We start from the raw sequence: 21302 nt of genomic DNA on the forward strand, positions 1-21302 counted from the left end.
CCAATGGGTAAACTGAGATACAGAGAGGATAAGTGTCTTGTCCAAGTTCACATAGCAAGCCAAGGACAGCTGTTCTCAAGCTAATCGCTGCATTGTTTGTCCTTATGATCCTCTAGGAACAAGGATCTTAAAATAAATATTTAGGGTTAGTATTGAGATAAGCTATTGCTCTGAAAAAGTCAGACTACAACTTGCTTTGCAGGAGTATTTAACCAATTCTGTAGTAATGGGCTTATCTAGGTATTCATTCAGACCCCTTCACTTTAGTATCTGAATACCTCTCAAGTATTTAAAAATAGAAACAACAACAGTCTCTCCCTCCCTCCTTCTCTTCCTCCCTCCTTCTGTTCCTTTGTCTGTGGGAGAAATAGCTTGATTAGTTTAGTTTTGGTTTGTTATTGCTTATGCATCTAAATGGGTGTGCCCGGTGACTATAAGTGAAGCAATGCAGGGAGACCTGTGGTCATTCTTATCTCTTGCAAAAGTCAATTCAATAGTCTTGTAAAGGCCTGCATTCACAGGCTTCTCTTTGCTGTTTCATTGTTCCAGTGGAACATAGCTGTAGCAGGAGGTTATATATTATACTTGTGGTGCAAACAGCATCAATGAATATTGAGTCAATGAGACAGCGTGATTGGCTAAAGATTCCACGTCTACTTTCCCCAAGGGAGCAGCTGCAGACATATCACTGGTGGAAGAAGGGGAATGTTTTGTTTTTTTTTAAAAAGAAATGTAATTATTTTGTGTCATTTTAAAAATGATTAATACAAGGGAGAAAAGCCACAGCATTTCAAAATCTTGTTGGTCATTCATAAGTACCACACACAAATGGAACCCTAATTATAAATGAATTTCTGAGTGAGGAGATGTGTGTGTGTGTGTGAGAGAGAGAGAGAGATGCATCCACTGCATATCTGTGAAATTCATCCCTGTGCAGAGAGACAGCACAAGGGCCATACATCACTTAAATCCTTCTTTAGCCCTTGGCTGGCCCCCTACATAGGTGAGTTTCACTCTGTTATTATTTGATAAGTGACCAGAAAAAATGGAAACCCGAACAATAACTGGATTAAAAGCAGCATACAACGACAGCCATATTTCTATTTATTTTGGGTTTCCATTGCATAGTTCTTGAGTAAAGAAAATTAATTTCTCTAGAATCTAGAGTAGGAGTTGCATCTTGCTCCTGTATGGTAAATGGTTTCTTTTCTGGAATTTGCATTAAAAATGTGGTGATACTAAGTTATCCTCCGTGTCTGGAGTGGACCACACACTTGAATCATCAGGGATACAAAATACCAATGCAATATTTACTGGAGTCGTATCAAAGATCAAAAGGCAAGTTCTTAGAATAAAAGTCCTTCCCCATACCTTCTGGCTCCAACGTCTTTTATACTGGTTTTCCATCTGTATAACTCCACTGACTCCTTGATTTACACCAGAACAGGGAACTCCTTTTCAGCAGATGGACATAAGTATCACAGAAAATAAAAGATGGGCATACACAAGCAACTGAGGCCCTGATTCATCTAAGCACATGCTTCACTTTAAGTACTTAAATCCCACGGAAGTAGATCGGACTTAAGCATATGCTCAAAGTTTAGCATATTCTTTAGTGCTTTGCTGAATCGAGGCCTGAAAGATTACAAGTGTATTCATATGGACCCAAGTTCTGCCTGTAAACTCATGTGCATCTTAAGACAAAATTTGATCCACTAACTTTATTTTTGTAAGATATTTAGGCTCCGTTCCTCCTAGGTACCTAGCTCTTATTAATTTCAGTGAGAGTTAGGCAGCTAAATACCTTTGAGTATCTGGGCGTTAATGAGAGACATCTAACATTTGACTACATTTTTACTTCTTATTTTGGATCCAGCGTAGTTCAAAATTACCCCAGAGTGGTTACCCTGATTAGTTCCAAAAGCTGTCTGATGGGAGAGGAAAACTTTGAACAAATGATGTTCACAGCAACATTATCAATCAAAATATGGCCAAATAAATCAGCACATTCCAGGATATTTTCTGCTAGGTTTCATTTTTGTCAAGTAAATCATTTTAAACTTAGAGCCATCTTTTGCAGTTCACATCAGGCTTACTTATTGCCTGGGGCAAACAAGATGCATACACAGTATCATAGCATCCTTTAGGTAATACACACAGCATGGCAAGGGAATATCATCATATCTTAACAATTTAGGAGATGAAGGGAGAAACTTTAATGCTTTGCATGTATTTACTTTTACAACATGCCATAAAGATTAAAAATACATTGTACACAAGTGCAGTATTTAATGTAGCACTTTAATTACATTCAAGTGTGTTTCTAAATAGTCTTGAGAAAACCTTAATGACCAGCTGTTCTACCCCCTTCCCATATGTCAGAAATGGTTTCAGAAATCACATTCTGGGACAGTAAGGTTGTATAATTAGACAGTGTATAGTTAACACTTCTAGATTTTCCTCTTAAATGGTGGACCCTTTTCACTAACATATTGTGGGTTGGTGCCAGTTTGGCACAATACAATTATGCAATGTGCCAAACTGCAACTGAGATGTACAAACTCTGAGACATGTTATGATTGCACCATTATCTTTTTATATCTTTTTCATCATTAGGACTGGATGCTTTTTGGGTTAAGTAAGATCCAGACTTTTATGGCTGACAAATAAACTTAGTAAATAGGACTATAAATTTTTAATACTCCTTTCATAATACAATTTGTCTCATCAGAATTAGATGTTACTATAACCCTGCATCAGTTTTAACCAAAAAAGGCATTGTTCCAAGAACATCGAATACATACAAAAATTCCAAAGGAGATGCTTCTGCTTAAGAGGCTACTCTTCTTGGCTTGCGTTCAGGAAGGTACTTAAACACATGCCTAACTTTAAGCACACATGCAGGGCTGGATTAACGTATAGGCAAACTAGGCACATTTTAATGGAGAGCGGGGCCCAACAAACAACTGTACAGTACACACACAGCGGCCGGGTTGGCCAGACATGAGTGGTGCTCATCAGCGGTTCTCAAATTTTAGCAATCCGAGGACCCCCACTTTGATTTAAAATTTTACTTGAGCCCTCCCACTCACCCCAGGCCCTGCCCCCACTCCACCCCTTCCCCCAAATCCCCATCCTTGCCCCACCTCTTCCCACCCCTGCTCCACCCCTGCCACTCCTCTTCCTTGCCTCTTTCTGCCCCCTCCTCCCAGCATGCTCCATCCCCACTCCACCCCCTTCCTTCCAGCGCCTGCTGCACGCCACTGAACAGCTGTTCCACGGCGGGCAGGAGGCACTGGGAGGGAGCAGGAAGAGTTGATCAGTGGGGCCGGTGGCCCTGGACATGATTCTGCCACCTCCCTCGAGTGCCCCCTGTCCCCAGTCCTCCCCCTCCCTCCCAGTGCTCCTGCACGCCGCTGAACAGCTATTCCCTGGTGGTCAGGAGGTGCTGGGAGGGAGCGGGAGGAGTAGAGAGAGGGAGGGGGAGGAGTTGATGAGTGGGGCCTGCGGACCCCAGTTTGAGAAATGCTGTGCTAGATCACGATGCCGCATGCTCAGGTTTGGCCCAGCTGTCCCTCCAAGCAGTAGTAGGATAAGCAGCCAGTCCCAGCATATCCTTAGCTGTTTTTTGTTATTTGTGAGACGGTAGGACCCAGAAGTGTATGTTTGCCAAGGGCCCAATGATGAGTTAATCCAGCCCTGAGCACACGAGCATTGTGTAAGATTGCTCATATGCTTAAATTTAAACATATGTTGAATTAGGGCTTTAAAATGTATATTCCAAACAAAACACAAGAAATCTTTTTAAAAAGAAGTACCTGGACTGCTTGGTCTTTCCACCCAATAGCATCCCATTCCCCCCAACATCTAAAAAAGACAATAAGTCTCTTCTGGGATGATTATAAGATTGCCAGCCAAAACACAGCCACAATTTCCAATGGACGGGAGTTTGTGTGACTCTATTAAGATCAAGCCACAAATATACGCTGCACAGAATTTTTGTTTTCGAAAAGTGGGGGAGGGGAAAAGCTCCACTGTTCTGATAAGAGAGATTTACCACATTTTTTCCCAAGCTTGAATTTCCAAAGACTTATTTAGATGTAAGCAATGACAGCTGTAATCATGTTTTAAATCTTGCTTTGTATCCTTAGTTATAATGTTGTTCAATTAATATTCAGAATAATGGAAGTGATGTGCCCCTTTGAAAAAGACTTGAATGCAGGCCAAAGCTTTGGGAAACTGATTCTCAAGAGGATTAATCAGCATTTAAAACTTGCATTAATAAAAATCTGATCTTCTACTGTGTGGCATGCATAATACTTTTCGTTTTTAAGCATTTTATTTTAATAGTGTGGTATGCTATGTCCTGATTTTTAAAGGGATTTTAAAAATCTAACTCCTTCAAATGAATCCTGCTTTGACCCATCCATTCTTTTACTGAATATAAAAATATTCAGAAAAACCGTACATCTGCACAAAATACTTCCATAACTATAGAGAAGTGGGAGCATTTGTTAATAGACATTATCTGGATGAAGTTTCCAGAGGAATTTACATTAGGAAAAGTTATTAATTTAATATAAATCTAATTGAGCCACAATTATTTAAAAGTTTGCTGTTAAAATTTATCATGAAAACACATGGAACCATAACCAGGACTTACATTTTTAAGCACTATGTTATAAGGAATGTTACTGTATTCAATACCCAACAGGCTTGAGCCTACAACTGAAAGAGAAACCTAATCTACATTTTGTTTTGTTTTCCTGATCTTATTAATGGGTCAGTGAAACAAGAGGATTTTGTATAAAGTTTTGAGTATAAATTCAATTCTACTAAGCCAGCTAATTTATCCTGCTAATATCTTGGTAATTAGCAAAATAGTTTTTGTTTCATATCAAATGCAGCAACTAGATGCATTTTATAACACTTGAAAAAAATTCTTTGTTGCGAAGAGCATCATTTTTGTATAGTAAAAGTCTCACTCATGTGCTCCTACGATGTGAAGAAGTCTAGCTGAGAAATGCTTGTATCCAGACTCATTTTATTAAAGGGCAACAGTTTGTGCTGTAAGTACTATCTGCTTTTACATTGTTACAGACCCAATTTGAGCTTCAGTTCCTCATAAAAGTGATAGGTCTCCTAAATGGTGCCAAAGGTTGATTTATGATATTTTTTAAAAATCCTTGCTGGCTTTTATTAAAATAAATACATGGGTTTTTAAAAATCATAACTGTAAAGTGGATTTTATCAAGTGGAATGTCAAAAATTATAACCTCTAATGCACAAATCATTGTGATTGGATTCAGACAGATCACAAAGGCAAATGAATCACAAGAAAAGGGATCCTTCACATACAGTGAACACATATCCAAATTGAGATATGCCGCACACATAAGGCCCTTCAGTTTGGGGGCATTTATTTCATTTAAAATTTCCTTGGAATTTATCAGCGTTGATTCCAAAATTTTAAAAATGGATGAAAAAAATTGAAGACAAAGGGGAGTGGGACGGGTGCCTGGAACTCACAATGTAGCAGCTGAGGGAGCCTTCATCTCCCCGAGGGCCTGTCACTGTGGTGGCTGTGTGGTTTCGCCTGCCAGGAGCCGGCTTCCTGCCCGTCTCACTCCCCAGCTGCAGAGCAGCAGCCATCAAGCCGACGTTACCCTCCTCTGCTCAGGTGCACTGTGCTGTCCAGAAGGGCTTTGTGAAGGGATATCAAGCTGCCCCCTCTTTCTGTAGTGGGGAGCCAGGTCTGGGGAGTTCTGGCACTGTAAAAACTTGGGTGAAAGTTGGTTAAACCCAAAGAATGGCTATTGTCAAACCTGGGAATTTTTTTGGGGAAAAACTGGCAAAAACTGAAAATGAAATGCCCTAAGCATAAGAGTTTGGAGCTATGGTGCAGCCTCCATTGCTTGGAGCTGCATACCTTCAACCAGTCAATTCAATCCATAGTCTAGGAGTATTCGTGGATTCCTCACTGCTCCCTTAGCATCATCTATAGTAATCATAGAATCATAGAATATCAGCGTTGGAAGGGACCTCAGGAGGTCATCTAGTCCAACCCCCTGCTCAAAGCAGGACCAATCCCCAATTTTTGCCCCAGATCCCTAAATGGCCCCCTCAAGGATTGAACTCACAACCCTGGGTTTAGCAGGCCAATGCTCAAACCACTGAGCTATCCCTCCCCCCAAATGATTTCTATCATCTCCAGGTGGCTAGGAAAGTGTCCCATCACTGCAGATGGTGATGTGACCTCAGTTATTCATGCCTTCATCTCCTCTCAGCAGGACTATAGAAATGTGATATACCTGGGCATGAAGTCTTCAGCATTGAGGAACCTCCAGCTAGTACAGAATGATGTAGAATGTCTCTTCCTCATCTATGTGTATAATTGGTGTGATGTGTGTGTATAAGTTTGGGCCAAAGTCTGATCTCAGTTGTACAGGTGTTGATCTGGAGTGAGTCTGTTTAAATGAATTTACATCAGTGTTACAAGAACAGGATCCAGCTCAATGGGACTGCTCAAGTGAGACAGAAGAATTGGTCCCCAACTTTCTATGCCCACTAAAAGGATGGTAGCAGTGATATGTATAACACTATAGATAGGGCCCTACCAAATTTACAGCTATGAAAAATGCATCACTGACCGTGAAATCTGGTCCCCCCCATGACATCTGGCTATTGTAGGAGGGTTGCGGTATTGCCACCCTTATTTCTGTGCTGCCTTCAGAGCTGGGTGGCTGGAGAGCAGTGGCTGCTAGATGGGCACCCAGCTCTGAAGGTAGCACCCCACCATCAGCAGCACAGAAGTGAGGGTGGCATGGTACTGAGGGGGATGTCACTTTTTGGGAGGGCAGGGCTAACCATATGGGTGGGTGCTGTGGTCAGTGGGGGTGCTGTGGTTGCCCCCCACCACACCCACACAGCCAGCCCAAGGGCCCTTTAATCTCCCAATGCTGGGGAGGAGCAGGGCTGGGGATGCCCTGGCCGGGGGTTCCTACCATGCGCTGTGCTCCAGCTGCTATTCCCAGCCGGGCTGCAGAGGGACACCACTTCCTTTTCCCCTTCATGGGCTGCTCCTGGGGCCGGGTCAGACCCACCTCCAGTGGTGGCACATAAGTAAGGGTGGCAATACCACACTGTGCCACCCTTACTTCTGTGCTGCTGCTGGCAGCAGCTCTGCCGTCAGAGCTGGGCTCCCGGCCAGCAAACCGCCGCTCTCCGGCTGCCCAGCTCTGACGGCAGCGCCGCCACCAGCAGCAGCGCAATAGTAAGGGCTGCAAGACTGCAACCCCCCTACAATAGCCTTGCAGCTCCCCCCATCGCCCCTACAATTACAGCACTGTGACATTGCAGATTTACATAGCTGAAACCCTGAAATTTAAGAGGTTTTAAATCCTATGACTGAAATTTACCAAAATGGACGTGAATTTGGTAGGGCCCTAACTATAGATAAAGTGGGACTTGTCTTATAAACCCCTATTTATGGAGTGCCTTAGTCTGCCATCCATACTCACACTGGGGCAGCTCCTCAGCAGGTGTAAACTGAAACCAATGGAGCAATGCCAATGTACACCAGCTAAGGGAATGGCCCACTGAGTATTTCTCTGTGTGGTTGCAGAAAAATCAGTGGGACTGATATTCACTGAGTAAAGTATTACTCCATTGGTGAAACCTTGGCCCCCCACTGAAATCAATGGCAAAAAAAATCCATTGATTTCAGTGGAGTCCAGATTTCACCCCGTATGAATAAGGGTGACAGAATAAAGCCCTGAGTTTCTGGGACTGCTTTAAAAACTAATTCTGAATTGAAATTTAGCAAACAACTGTTCAACACAGAAATAGTTTTATCAAAGTTTCAAAAAAATTCAGGAGCTATTTTGGGAGATGACAGTTTTCAACCAACTGCATTTGGAATTTTTTAGAATTTCATTTTTTTCTAAATATTCCCCTCTTTCAAACAGAGCAGTGCTATCAACCCCATTTGACAGCGGTGGACCTGAAGCCCAGAGAGACTAAGTGAGTTGGGCACACAGGAAGTCTCCGGTAGAGCAGGGAAGTAAACCCATGTCCTAGGCTAGCACCTTAGCCACTGGACTGCCCTCCCCCTGGTTAAAGACAGCAGTGGCAACCTTATCTTTGACATTGGTCATTTTGGTGGTTTGGAGCACAACTTTTAAACATAGAGGTTTTTTCCCCACCACACACAATATGTTCCTCAGAACAGAACTGATTCAGTCCCTATCTTGCAACGGACAGTGCACAGGCAAACTGCTGTGCCTGTGGGCTCTGTACAGGCACAGCCATGCTTCTGGGCACATCTCGTCACAGGACGCTGAAGGCTTAGCTCTTCAAAGGTATTTAGGCACCTCATTCCCACGGAACTCAATGGGAGTTAGGTGCCCAAATGTTTTTGGAGACTGGGCCTTAGTGCTTTGCACTTGATTGTGGTCAGCCCTTACACAGCTGTGCAGTGGGGAGAGGGCTTGAGAAGCCATCGGCACCATCCCCTCAGCAGGAGCCACATACAGGCTGGTTAGCCCCAAGGGTGTCATGGCTTTGTTAGAAAACAAAAAGGTATCAGGGTAAAATATGTCAAAGACTGCAAGTGACTTAGGAGCCTAAGTCGCATTTGTAAAAGGGATGTGGACACTCAGAACTATAGGCTCTATAGGATCCCAGCCCAGAGGACTTGAAAATCCTTAGTATGCCACAGAGCTCAGCTCCTCAATGGCTCTCTGCACATAAGCAGGATGGGACATTGTGGGCAATGCTTCTGGACGTGACGGGGGAAAAAACAAGTGGGTCTACATTTAGTAAAACAGCAACAACCTGTAACATCAAGACTTCCATTTGCCTAAGCTGTGTAGCCAAGCAATCAGATGTCTACAACCCATGTCTTTTCTCCCGCTTTTCTAACTGCCCTTTGTTTTGTCCTTGCTTGTCTGTCAAAGCCATTGTTGATACTGTGAACTCTTTGGGGACAAAGACCTGCATTCTATGTGTTTTCAGGGAAACAAATAGCGCTCTTGTGAGTGCAATGAAATAATACATAATCCTGAGTTATTTGGTGCAAAATGTTTTCTACTTTTGAATCAATGACAGCAGACCTTTGTAGAAAAGTGTTTGTGTTTTTTGTCTGTGAAATGCACATTTCACATCAAATCAAAAGCTACTTATCTGGTCTACTATATCTGCTCTCTGTACTCTTTCTATTGTACCTCAAAGGCATCTAGCACCATGGATCAAGATGTTCACAAATGACTAGTGATTTTTGGCTACCTCAATTTTTAGGTGCTTTTGAGAATTTTACTTATATGTAAATCTATTTTGATATGCGGTTGGTTATTGTTATACATGCTTTTAAAAGGTTGTTCGAGAAACAGCTGAAACATACTCAAGGTCATTTGTAGAGATGGGCAAAAAATGGAACTATTTATATGGATCCCTCAAAGTCTTGATGGGAATTAAATGAGACACAGATTTGACCCACCCTTGGTTTTGGTTTTGGTTTTGGAAAAGAGACACCCAGGAGGTGCTGCCAAACCAAGAGCCCTTCAAGTTTCTCTTGCTCATCTCGTTTTGAGATAGAGATGAGCCAAAACCAATTCTGCCCTCGTTCTTCTCCAAACTTTGGGTGCTTAGATGAAATATGAACTAGATCTAAGCTATCTCAGTTTCTGAGTTTGGTGTTACTAAACCAAAATCTGTTAAGGAATCAAAACTCAAACTTAAGCCATTTTTTGGACTTCCCCAGCTTTGCCCATCTCTAATTTTCTTCTAAATGTTTATCCACTGAATGGGAAAGATGACCTCATCACCTAAAACAAATGAGCAGTTGGGTTCCATGTGAGCATAGGAATGGTGGAGGATAAAGAAATATAGAGGAATGTTCTTGGCTTCTTTTTAAAGCACTCTTGATAGAGATTCAAAATTGTTGGCTTTATACATGTCACCTATTGCATATATTGAATACCCATATCTAAATCTAGTACAAACTATTACTTTTTACCCACTCATTGGGAAAGCTTGCAAGTTTCTTCATATTGCTTTTACCTTTACCCAGTTGCGGCTCCACAATGACCATCCATCCATCCATCCATCCATCCATCCATCCATCCATCCATCCATCCATCCATCCATCCAGAGAATTTATTTGCATAGATAAATTCTCCATCTGTTTTTCTTATGTAGTGACTCTAAAAGCTCCTGGGTAGACTTCTTCCCATCAAGAGAATAGGAACAAGATGGCTGCTGATGCAAGAAGCACAGCATTGTCAGAATTTTATTCTTGAAAAAGACTTCATGAATCTCTTCTTCTGGGTTTGCTCAGAAGCTAGCAGAAGCAAACTTTCCTTCTTGGTTGCTAGACTCTGCTCTGCCCTGGGTTCTGTTTTATCCAAACCATCCAAATTAAGGCTGGACAGGGTGGGGTTAAGATGAAAGATCATGATGTGGGCCCATCCCCATTACGACACAACTGAAGTGACAGAATTAGAGATTTGTATTTTAAAGACAGGAACGTTGAGGGAGGAACAGTGGCCAATGAAAATCAAAATAAAACTTATCCAGAAATTAGGCTGACCTCCTGAGGTCCCTTCCAACCCTGATATTCTATGATTCTATGATTTTCATAAGGGCTGAGCACCTGCAGCTCCCATTAGAGTCAGTGCTTATTAGTTGTATTATGATAGCACCAAAGAGTGCCAAATGGGACCAAGGCCCCTCATTGTGCTAGGCCCTGTACAGACACATAGTAAGCCTCAATCCCTGTCCTAGAGAGCTTTAAATAAACAAGATAAACAAAGGGGGAAAGAAAGGAAGTATTATTATTCTCATTTGGCAAGCAAAGAACCAATTACAGTCTTGATTCAGCAAGGTACAGCAATGCGGCTGCTTACATGCTTGCAGTTAGGCGTGTGCTTAAGTGTCATTCCTCCCAGAGGATGCTCAGCTTAAAATTAGACCAAGTGAATTTTGTCAGCAATTCAAGAAAAATGAAAATACTGGCGGTAGCAGGTTCTTACAGTTAGCCTAATCCTGCAGCAATGTTATTTGCTAAATGGAATTATGTTACGTTTTCTGAACATTAGTAAGGCTCAAAATGCACAGTATAAAATGTAGATATAATAGGTACAATTAATATATATTCATTTTGTCCATGTTAGCTGATTATTCTGGAACACAAATGATGCTTTTCATAAAGCACAGTCTTAGAATGCTACCTGCATTACAAAGTTATTGTTAATACCCTAATTAGTTGGGAAGTGATCCTTTTGAGGGTTAAGTGGTATTTTTATGCCATGTAAGTCTCCATTGTACTTGGTCGGTTGGCTTTTTTTCCCATTAACAGTTTGTACTCGGGTTTGGCTGTATGGTGCGTATGTGCAACAAGAGAGACACTATATAAATAAATTAAATAAATCAATAAATTTGACTCCCAACTCACACGGAATCAGTAATACATACTTTCTTTATTTTCCCCTATGTCTTGTTGTATCTCTTAAGAACATGTTTGTAGATTACATTTGTTGTAGTAAGATTGTCCTACCAAGATAACAGATTTCTAAAAGGCTGAAACTATCCCTTGAGGTATATTTTGACAAAATATGCAAAAATAATATCCTATATTCTGGGAATGAATTTATTTTATTTTTCTTCCCCTTGGCATTCTCCTTTTGCCATTTTCAGTGCTCTTTAAGCACACACTTTAGAAAGACCACATCCGCATTTGAATGGTTAAGCAAAGAAAACTAACACAAATAATCACTTTCTAGCACTTCAAAATATTCTAATTTTTTAATGGAGAAAATGCATTCTTAAATTAAATATGCATAATAAGTAATACTAATAATAAGAAGAAAGTGGGATATGTGAGAATGAATGTAATGTTGCAAGCAAAATGCATTTTATTTGCTGGGTATAAAAGCTGGCTGAATCAGTAAGAATCAGTGGGGGGAAAAATAAAGAGAGAGAACCTCATAATGCTTATAAATTGTCCATAATTGTCTGTATTTTAAATATAAAAAGTTGGCAGTGGCAAAAGCTAAAAGCCATTAGTCGAGATACCGTTGTGCAATACATCAGCAGCAGCGACTTTTAATCTAAGGGGAAAAACCTAACTAGAGTTTTCTAAAATGATGATATTACGATACTTGAGTCTTGTCTTGATGTTTACTCCAATGCTGGCATTGTTCAGAATGACATATATGAATCCTGTTTGAAAAGAGCTACTAATTAACATGAATAGTCTTCTTCTGTGAAGGTCGTTTATTGCAAAGTTCATTTTTCAGCTGAGCATTGCTAAAGTAGTCACCCTTCGGTAACAGTCATTAGATTAAGAGAATTAGGTCTGTTCTCTTCCTGACATTGGGTCAGGGTTTTCAAAGAAAGTCTCTTCCATGCCAAGAAACCCTTAAAATAATATTTGGGTAGGAAAAGAACGGATGTAATTACATTGTAAATATTTGTCATTATCGAATTAATGAAGACCGCTCTATTCATTTCTGAAAACACGTTTTCCTAATTTGATGTCCCAGCTCAAATCTTTCCCTATGGGATCTTGGATTTCCTCAATCGTAACAATTAATCAAAACAGAGGGATACTGAATATTCAGCTTTAGGTGTGTGCATATGTTCACCTATGGCAAAATATTAGAGATGTCATGCCATGGAGCCTTTATTTCCCCCTTCAGTGGCCCCAGTATGGTTTTCACCTTTTCAAGATCACATTGGTTTCAAACAGCTGTGGTTCACCAGCAAACAAAAGGAAATGTCTTAGGGCTTCACCCTGCAAGATGCTGACTGAGCATTGCGGCACTGATTCAGTAAAGCACTTAAGCAGCTGCTTAACTTTAAGCATGGGTGTACCAATATTTATGCGTGGCTGGATTGAGCTGAGAGTGCTCAGCATCTTGCAGGATCAAGCACTTACTAAAAGCATAATTCTCATCCTTTCTACCCTTCCAACAATTGAATCCAATAGTAAAGTGTACACTAGGATCCAAAACCAGGAGGAGCCATGCCTGTGCAGAGGGCAAAAATGCACACCCAAGCAAGGGGCAAGTTATTTCCCATCTGGTTTTCCCTTGGCTACATTAGGTGTTTGTCTCTAGTTTCTACTGCAATTGGACAGCAGCCCCAAAGTACGGTTATGCTCTGGAGTTTGGGGACCAGTGTTAGATGTTGGAGGCCAGCCCAGAGCCACCTATAACATGCTGCAGGTTGAGCTACACAGTGAATCCGCTTATACTTGTATATTATAATTCATCCGTTTAACAAATGTTAGTGGAAACTACTGAAAGATACATGTTAAAACATTCCTAGATTGTAAACTCTTTGGTGGAAGGGACCATATGTTCTGATAGGTTTGTATAGAAGATGGACCAATGGGGCCTTGAGCTCGATCAGGACTTATAGGCATTAAGGCTTAGAGCTTTGTTGGATAAATAGAATCTAAGCGGTTCCAAAATATTTTCCTGTTTTAGGGCTGTATTGTGCATAACATCTTCTCAAGAGGGACCAAGAAATTCAGTAAATTTCAGTTCATGGAGTTTCTTGCAAAGTAATCTGTTGGGAGGCAAGGATTCTCCCCTACTGGCCTGCAGGAAGGTGTGCTGAGATCACTCAGACCTGCTGATGTCCTGAGAATGGCACAGAAATCCCATGGATCCATGGCATTCAAAGAACAGGTCCCTGTGTCTGGCAGCTCAGGGTTCCCTTCTCATTTGATCCCATGGGTTTCTTGCCAGCCACTGCTTGGAGGTGGGGGTTGGGAGTTCAAAATACCAAGGGATCAGCATTATCTTCTATTAGGAAATTCCCTGGCTTTCAAGGGGAATGGTGCCCCAAAGAGCAGCAGTCTACCCCTTTGCCCCTCCTATTCCCTGCATGCTTAGAGTCCTGTCCCCGCCTGTTTAGGCAGGGAGGAAATCCCTGAGATTGAGAGGAAAGGGGGAGCGTGTTGTGGAACCACTGCTTCCCCCCGCCAGCTTCCACTGGGTTTTTGCTCCTCTCCATTTACATTAGCGGAGAGGAGCATATGGGCCTTTGAGATTTAATGTTTCATGGCTTACTTGGCTGTCACAACGTTTTACATTTTTATGTGTTGTAACATACATCGTGATCATCTTTAAGGAAAAAAAAATGGTACGGCAGGTCCCTAGATGCCCTTGCTGGGAGCAGATGTCTGAACAAGAACGTTGTTAAACCCCTCTTGGATTCTCATTCCCCACTCTTCGTATATTCTAAATTGCACTACTTAGCACACGCTGACCCCCTCTCACTTCCCAGCAGAACTTAAGATGGTTTAGGGTGGCGGAAGGTTGAAATGGGGAAACTTGCAGATTTATAGGGCATTGAGACGGATTCATAATCTGTATTGATGCCATCATCCCTGACCATGTGACAACCAAAGCAGATAAGCCTATGACTCAACTGAAAAGATTTCTTAAAGCTGGTAATCGATATTGAGCAGCTCAGTCTGTTGAGCTATCAAGTTCAGAGATATCCACACAATGGTGGTGGGGGTGGGGAGGGGAAATTAGAGAGGCTGACAGCAAGGCTTGTACATCTGGAGACATAAAATCAGCAGTTAAGAAGGCTTTGACGTGCTTGCAAATCAGCCTTACATGACACTATAATGGAACAGGTAGGTAGTGCAGTACATAGATGGGATCAGCTGAGGAGGGAACATAGGAGAACAATAGGTGTCCATTGTTTCTTTAGGACAAAAATCAGAAATAAAATAGGGGGGATTCACACTTTGCAAGGTGGCTGGTGAATCTGGATGTCTCAATCTGGAGGCCCACAGGCTGAGATGTCATAAAAGGGTCTGATTTTCAGAAAATGTATAGCACCCACCTACCCTCTGAAAATGAGGCCCCTTTAGGGAGTCAAGAGTTAAGCACCCAAAACCACTAGTCAGTGTTGAAAATCTGGGCAAGGAATTTCTTGCTCAGACCATGTGTCTTTCAATTAGGACCAAATCAGGAAGTTCTTATTCAGCCCCAGCTTGGCTCTTCCCCCTCCAGTGGGGGAGGAGCTCCACACCCAGCTATGGAAGTAGGGAATGGCACCTCTGGGGTATCTCCTTCTCCCCCAACTTCCCTCAGAAGCTGCCAACCCCTCCCCCTCCCGCAGAGCTGAGGATCCACTTGTGGGGACAAATGGAAGCCCTGGTTGGGGCAGTAAAGGACACACATCATTCCTGACCAACTCCTCTGGGATTCCACTGCAGAGCTAATACGGAGGGATTCAGTATTTACTTTTTGCACAGACCCTTGCGTGCTGTGAAACTCCAACCCCACCCCTGAGAAGTGGCACGCAGTGGGGTAGGACCTGCTATTACATTGTTTATCGATACCCCAAAAAGGTGGAACTCACCCAGTTCCTTGTTTGAGGGAAACAAACCCCAACCCCTGGAGAGACAATAAAGAGAAAACTGTGAAGAGAACTTCCTTAGTCTTCCTGCTCATCTGGGCCCCTTCCATGAATTTCTCCATTGATTTCAAGGGGGAGTTCTGCTTGAAATGAATGATCTAATGTAGCCTTAAGTAAAGACTTAAGGATTTAGCTCTTAATGAGCCAGACTCTCCACCTTTCAGTGAGGAAGCTATATATTATTATCCATAGCACAAAATATACAGCAGGACAATAAATTCTCACTCATCCAGATGATGTATGTCACCATTCCATGCACAAGCCACAATATTCTTTTCCTCCCAACTTCAGTGGAGAAAGAAGGGAAGCTGATGCCCATCAAAATAAGTTGCACAATGATAACACCTCCTAAATAGCAGCATTCTCTAGAAAGCGAAGGAAGCATTTGCATGGATAATCAACCATTATGCTTTGTTTCTACAGGAGGAATGAATTTTATGGACCCAAGATTGGTCAGATGGGCCCTAATGATACAGGTGAAAGTTGGGTCATTCCAATATATATATGAATGAAGCTATTCTGGTTCAAATGCATTTTACAGCATGATGCTTTTGATAATATTGTCTTCCTGCTGAAGAACGGGATGTGCTTTTCTTTCTTAAATGTCTAATTAGTGGGCAGTGTGTCATGTCACTACTTCAATAAATTCCAGTTGTGAAAAATTTTGGGAGCACATGAGAGTGAGTGTTTGTCTTGAAAGACAGAGCAAACAGAAATTAATAATCATGTTTCCCTTGTTATATTTACTGTTTTGCTTCTAAAGGGAATATTAGTCCACTAAGAGATTCATAATTAGGAGCATGCCAGATGCGTTATCAATGTGGTTTTAAATTTTTATACATAGAATGCTTGTTTTTTTAGGTGATGCTTTGGTTCCATGTACAGTAGTTAAATATAAATATCGTGTATAAGGGGGCTACTAACTGCTCCATGATTTTGAATCTGTGTTTACTTAATCTCCCCCCCACACTTTTTTTTTTTTTGGTGGTCTGGTGGGATAGATGAACTGAATGTACTTACCAGATGGAAGAATAAAACTGGAAAGCAGAATAGAGATGCAGACCTTTCAGCTAGTAAAAAGCTGAGAGCTTTAGTTCATAAAAAGAAGGCTGGAAAAAAAATCAGTTATGTTGGGATTCTGGACATCTTGCCTGAAGTGGAAGAGGTGATTTTGTAAGGAGGAATTATTCAGAAGCTGAAAATGTATGTGTTCTATTATCATGTTGCAGTCAAACTGGAGTGTTGATGTGGAGAAAGGGGGGAAAATACCCAGCCCCTGGCTGATTCATCTCAGGCAGTGAATGATTAATTCATGAAGTAACCTCAAAATGGGGGAATCAAATGTAGCTTGGCAATACTGATGTAACAAATCCACATGCGGAAGCCAACAGATAGAGTTATTGTCCTAAAGAAATCACACCCATCCTGAGAAAGTTGTGACAATAACTCTAGGTTTTAGGTTCACCAGATACAGATCGCTTCAAGCTGGAGGATCTGTCCTCTAACTAGCAGCGGTAGTTAAGTCCCTTATTCTCCCAGTGAGCCAGCCATTAGAGGATGACATGACCACATACCCATATAGATGCAGAAAGTAGTTTTGACATGCTTTCTTTGACCTACAATACAAACCAAGTTTAAACCAAAACTCAGTTATGTCTCCAGGATTTCTTCAAAGCTAGCATATCTTCATCATGCTCTAGGGCTGCTGGTAAGATAAATGGCCTTTTCAATGGTCTCCCAGCTCATCCATTCATCTGTCTCTCCTGTTTATCTGAAGGTTTTAGAAGTCCTATAACAGGACTGAACTGTGTACTGTGTACCAGTGACCTAGATGATAATGTAAACTCTACATTCATTCTATTTGTTACTAAATGAGGAGGGATAAAAACACCAGACAGGGTAGATCAAAACTGCAGAATAATCTGTCAGTCTCATAAGGATGGGCAGCTATCCAGTAAACAGAATGAGATTTAATATAGATATATTTAAGGTGAAACACCAATTGAGAAATAATTATATAGATTAGAGACAGGCCCGAACAACAACACCAGATTCACCTCTAGAGCTTTGGGAAAGTTCAGATCTGAATGTGAATTTCAAAGCATGGGCCTATTTGTACAACAAGCCTGAATTAAATGTGAATTCCCACAAGTTTATAGGATCCAAATCCATGGTTTGGACTCATTTCTATACACAAGGTGGGAGACTGCTACACTGAAAGCAGAAATATGGAAAAATGTCTAAGGGTTTAAAGTTGATAGGAGCTCACGATACAATAGATTGCAAAGGAAAAAGAAAGGAAACTTCCATCCTTGGATCAGTGATTGATGATGTGAGACAGCTGATGCTGTGGACCCTGTATTCTACATGCTTTGTGATTAAACTTGTATAAAATGTTAACTTGTAAAATATAAGGTGCAGTAATGCCTATTGATGCTGTTTTGATAAGACTGCACTTGGAATAATACATTATTTTTTGTATTATTTGGTCCTTCATTATGAAAAGGATATTGAGAAGTTAGAGAAAGTTTTAAAAGAATGATTGTAACAATAATGGGATTTACATTGTAAATCCTAAGAGGCAGGGGGTAGCATTTTCAAAAGAGCCGAGCTGACCTTAGGAGCACAAATCCCATTGAAGTACTCCTAAGTCACTTTAAAAGTCTTGGTGTTAGGTGCTTTGAAAAAAATCACACTAGGCACCTAAATACCTTTAAAAATCTGGAACTAAACTTTTAGAAAAGTTCTACCCCTTGTCTTCCTATGTACCTAGATTGCCCCCCTTATCTACCTATATGCCCCCATAACATGTGAGCACCTCACAAGCTTTTCATGTATTTACCCTCACAACAAACCTGAGGTAGGGAAATGAATTATTATTTTCATTTGATAGGTGGGGAACTGAGGCATAGTATGATGAAGGGACTTGCACAAGAAGATGAAGTCACTTGCACATACAAAGTCTGGGGCAGAGCAGAGAATTGAACCCAGGCCTCTAGCTAGTATCTTCATCAGTGGCCCAGCTGTCCTATTGTAGGACTATCACCAAGTACTCTATTGATACTGTCTCATTAAGAATAGGTGGTATGATATCTAAAGTTCCACTGATAGGACTTCACTTGAATGCCTCAGAAAAAAGGCGATGGAAAGAAATAGGATACCACTGTGGAAATATTTGAGAGGTATTGTCTGGGGGAAGGGCAAGGGACTATTTTCTGTAAAAGTGTGTTGTAATGGTATAAAATAAGCATAAAATATTCAAGTTAGATATCCGAAAACAAAGTTCAATGATAAGGGCAATGAGACAGTGGAATCAATTGCTTATAGTGTTTAGCGAGGTAGTTGAGGCATCATTAGAGACATTTAAAATAGCTTTGATTAAATGCTAGTGAGAGTCATGTAAAGGAAGATCTTGCCTGATGTGGGATTGGTCCAAGAAGGCATCTATAATTGTATATGGACAAAGATGGAATTTAATTTGAGATATTAATTAGGGCTTTATTTAACGCAGATTCAAGACCTACAGCTGCTGACCATATAACGCTCTTTAAGTTGCCACCAACTTGACTCATTTTCAAAGTTCTCAGCAGTGACGTCAAGATTTAAAGTTTGACCTAATGCTCCATATCTCCTCTTGGGAGGGATGAGAAGATTTCATTTATCTCTGTGGAGGATTTGGAATATCCTAGAAGATATTAGTTTTCTTAACAAAAAGAAGAACCCCACTAGTACTGCAGATATGTTCTAAGATGCCATGAGGGAAGGCACGGGATGTCTCCTCTAGAAGCCCAAAATGCCTGATCATTTCAGGGGCAGTGCTCGAACTGCGGGTAGGGAAATGTGAGTATGGTGTACACTATATTCCCAATGATCCAAACAGCACAGGGGACATGGATTTTGTTTGAATAATGAGGAGTTTGGTTGATTGAGATGGCAGGAGCCATTCAGCAGTAGGGTGGCCTTGCTTGCGGCCAAGGTCTTCTTCTCAACCTCCTCGTCACAGTCCAGGCTGGGGGAGTCTCTGCTCTGCCCCACTCACTCACTCCTGTGACAGTGGGGCTGTAGAGGGCTGCCTGCACTGCCACAGGGCTGGTGACAACTGTTTCCTGCATGTGTGTGTGGGTGGGGGATGGGAGACAGTGATCCTGGCAGGGCAAAACAGAGGTCCCTGGCTAAGGCTCTGCTCTGCCCTGCCGGGACTGCAGCCCTGCCCACACCTAATGCCTGAAAGGATCCAGTGTCACTGTCCCTGTTGCAGTACCAGGACCCCTCTGCAGCTCTGCTCTCATGGCCCTGCTCACTTACTCCCAGGACATCAGGGATGCAGAGGGATCCCTGTGCTGCTGCAGGAGCCATTCAGGGAATCATAGGGCTGGAAGGGACCTTGAGAGGTCATCTAATCCAGTCCCCTGCATTCAAGGCAGGACTAAGTATTATCTAGACCATCCCTGACAGGTGTTTCTCCAACCTACTCTTAAAAATCCCCAATAATGGACAGTCCACAACCTTCCTAGTCAATTTATTCCAGTGCTTAACCACTCTGACAGTTAGGAAGTTTTTAATGTCCAGTCTAAACTTCCCTTGCTGCAATTTAAGCCCACTGCTTCTTGTCCTATCCTCAGAGGTTAAGGAGAACAATTTTTCTCCCTCCTCCTTGCAACAACCTTTTATGTACTTGAAAACTGTTATCATGTCCCCTCTCAGTCTTCTCTTCTCCAGATTAAACAAACCCATTTTTTTCAATCTTCCATCATAGGTCATGTTTTTTAGACCTTTAATCATTTTTGTTGCTCTTCTCTGGACTTTCTCCAATTTGTCCACATCTTTTCTGAAATGTTGTGCCCAGAATTGGACACAATACTCCAGGTGAGGCCTAATCAGTGCGGAGTAGAGGAGAAGAATTACTTCTCATGGCTTGCTTACAACACTCCTGCTAATACATCCCAGAGTGATATTTGCTTTTTTTGCAACCGTGTTACACTGTTGACTCATATTTAGCTTGTGATACACTATGACCCCCAGATCCCTGGTGGCCTCCCCTGCAGCCAGGGGCTTGTTTTCCTCCTCTCAATCCTGGCCAGGGGTCTTTGCTCTATTATCTGGACCGCCACATTATCTGAATCCCTTCCTTGTTTCCCAGCATGAGATACCTGGGGATCAAGGAAGGGATTTGGATTATGTGGAAGTTCAGATAATAGGATTTTGGATAAATGGGTGTATACTGTATTGATTAGAAAAAACGTAGACAACATTTAAGTGTAACCTCCCCTTTTCTCATTCTTAGTGCTGCTTCAGGATGTATTTGCAGTGCTTCAAAGGAGATAATAAGTAGAATAAATAATACTCACCAAAGCTCTTATATAGCCCTTTACATCCATAGACCTCAAAGTGCTTGAGATGTGGACAGAAGTGTAACCTGGTAAGTCAGTGATAGACTTACACTACACATTCTTACACAAATAATTCACCCCTTACTTTCTCTTCTAGCTTTCCTCCCTCAGATCTTCTGGAAGGGTCTTTTCCCAGCCAGAAGACCATAGGTCTTTCAATAATAGCATTTGAAATGTTTGTAAATAAAAATCTTGGTTGATATAGTAGAACCTCATTTTCTACCCAGAATGGGAAAATCACATGTATTAACACAAAAGAAAAGATATATCAATGTCAGCAATGCACAATGGGGGGATATAATCCCAGTGTCAGATGAAGCAAGTGGCTGGCTGGTGCTCCACTCTTTTGAGTGCCCTGCATCTCAGGCAAGCTCTGCAATTTAGCTGGACTGGCCTCCACCCATAGCCTTTTCACCAGAGAAGTAGGAAACAATTCATAGTTAGGCTTGCCCCAACCTCTTCTCTCGC

The 21302-nt window shown here is 41.7% G+C and overlaps 1 long non-coding RNA gene across 2 annotated transcripts in view; it reads left to right on the plus strand.

Moving 5' to 3' along the window:
• Nucleotides 1–21302, plus strand: part of LOC125634946 (uncharacterized) — a 120960-nt gene that overhangs the window by 21745 nt on the left and 77913 nt on the right. Inside the window, exons 3-4 of one of the 2 annotated variants that reach the window (XR_007356091.2) lie at nt 13491–13694; nt 15868–16054. This is a non-coding gene — a long non-coding RNA (uncharacterized LOC125634946). Of the gene's footprint in view, nt 1–13490; nt 13695–15867; nt 16055–21302 lie in introns of those variants that run through there. The other variant, XR_012667473.1, reaches the window with a different exon arrangement.

The sequence above is a fragment of the Caretta caretta genome, chromosome 3 (assembly GCF_965140235.1).
Source record: "Caretta caretta isolate rCarCar2 chromosome 3, rCarCar1.hap1, whole genome shotgun sequence".
Taxonomy (NCBI): Eukaryota; Metazoa; Chordata; order Testudines; family Cheloniidae; genus Caretta; species Caretta caretta.